Genomic DNA, 1,862 nt, shown 5'->3' on the forward strand with positions numbered 1-1,862 from the left:
ATATATATGTGTGTGTGTGTGTATATATATATGTATGTATATATTGTTTTTATATTTTTGGATTATATTGAACTGGTTATTCTAAACTTATTTTGGTCTCCTTCCACAAACTTATTCTGTAATGTATTTATTCTTATTTGGTTTTACTATTAACAAACAAACATTTTTATTCTTCAGACGTTGATAGACCGGCAAATAAATTTTCTGAAGATGATGCCATCAAAGGGATGAAGGGCTACATTCAATCGGCTTTGACGTCACTGATGAAGTAGTTGACAAGTTCACTGCTATGGTAACTACAAACCATCTTGATGTTTTGCTGAACAACATTGTTGATAAAGTAATTGTACAAACATATTGGTGCAGAATAACAAGGGCTACTCTTTGTGACGCTGCATCGAAGCAACTACTTGATATTGTAGTGAAGTACTGGATTAATTAAAAATTAGAGCCAATGCTTTTTTGAAAGTATATCTGAATGTAAAGAGGGAAAGTGGTAAGATTTCAAAAAAGGGAGAAAAATCTCTAAGGAAGGAGCTGCAATAATATGCCATATCTGGGTTTTGTATAATAATGAATACATTATTTTTGGAAATAAATATGCAGGTGATGTTTTACAGTATTTTTTGTTTGTTGATTAATATTATGTACTTTTATATTGTTGGGTAGAACAGAAAAACTTTCCAAGTTCTGCATGCTTCACAATTTAAGAGACATCAAGATATGATAAATTGTAAGAGGAACTACCAAATAATTAACTTGTGATTTAAGTGAGGTGAGGAATGAGTGAGATCATTTTGAGGCTTGTCATCCCAAAACATGCATACTGTCGCTAAATATTAAACTAAGAAATCAGCATACAATGTGGCAGTATTGTATACCTTTACTCGTAACTTTGGCAATAATAAGCCGATTCCAGTTAACATAATTATTTTAAAGGTTATAATGTGGAGAATATGAATATTTTTAAAATTCTATTTTCTTTTTTTGGCCACTGATGCAGGTTTTGGCATTACAAGCCCCATCTGTTTGAGAGTGATTGCGTATTTGAAATATAAATAATATAATGACATCAGCAGAGAAGGCAACCTCAAATCTCATTTGTAATTTGGTGGCTCTGAAAAGAGCCGTTTGGTTTGGGAAAATCGGTACATCACACGTGATCTAGCTTCCTTCTTTGAAGAGGCGATTCGTCTATTCGTCGTTCGTCACTCTAAAAAAAAAAGATACAAAAATATTTATAGCAAAATCACAACATAAAAAATGTGTGCAGTTGCTGTGGAAAGAACTACTGTAAGGTCTATTGACAAAAAAAACAAAAAGGGTTACATTTTAAATAAAATAAGTAACTTTTTATAATATTAACTAACTACTCTATACAATATTATTAGCTTAAATCCTGGTTTACCTGTAATAATATAACTGTGTGGAAATTCCTTTTCTATGAAAATGACAGCAATAATAATATACAATATAGGAAGGACTAAATAATAAAAGAAAGAAAGCACCTCTCTGCCATGATTGTGCTAGGCCTCAACCTGGCCTAAAAATACAGTATGTTCATATTTAAACAACACAAGTAGGCCTAGGCCTAAACGTCTCTTTTCCATTTTTGTATAACTTAAAAAAGGGTCAAATTTGACAATCGTCACTGTCAGCAATTTGTGACCTGGACGAAATCGTACTGCACTATAAATTACTAGACCTAGGTAGGCCTACAAATCAGTAACCTACCTGTACACGACACAGAGAGGCCACATAAACAAGCTTTATTCTCTGGTGACTTCCGGTCCAACTGTTCTCCGGGGTCACTTTCTGTTCTTCCTACCTCAACCGGTCGTGATCGGCCACGGTTAATTCGT

General features: G+C 33.3%; 1 long non-coding RNA gene across 1 annotated transcript in view; it reads left to right on the forward strand.

The window, feature by feature from the left end:
- The window catches only part of LOC117116578, a 1,989-nt gene extending 1,367 nt beyond the window's left edge, over positions 1 to 622 (forward strand). The window contains exon 2 of the long non-coding RNA XR_004446783.1: positions 178 to 622. This is a non-coding gene — a long non-coding RNA (uncharacterized LOC117116578). The remainder of the gene's footprint in view (positions 1 to 177) is intronic.
- The last annotated feature ends 1,240 nt before the right edge of the window (positions 623 to 1,862 follow it).

This window comes from Anneissia japonica, unplaced genomic scaffold, assembly GCF_011630105.1.
Source record: "Anneissia japonica isolate Jap-2015-1 unplaced genomic scaffold, ASM1163010v1 scaffold287964_len165734_cov163, whole genome shotgun sequence".
Taxonomy (NCBI): domain Eukaryota; kingdom Metazoa; phylum Echinodermata; class Crinoidea; order Comatulida; family Comatulidae; genus Anneissia; species Anneissia japonica.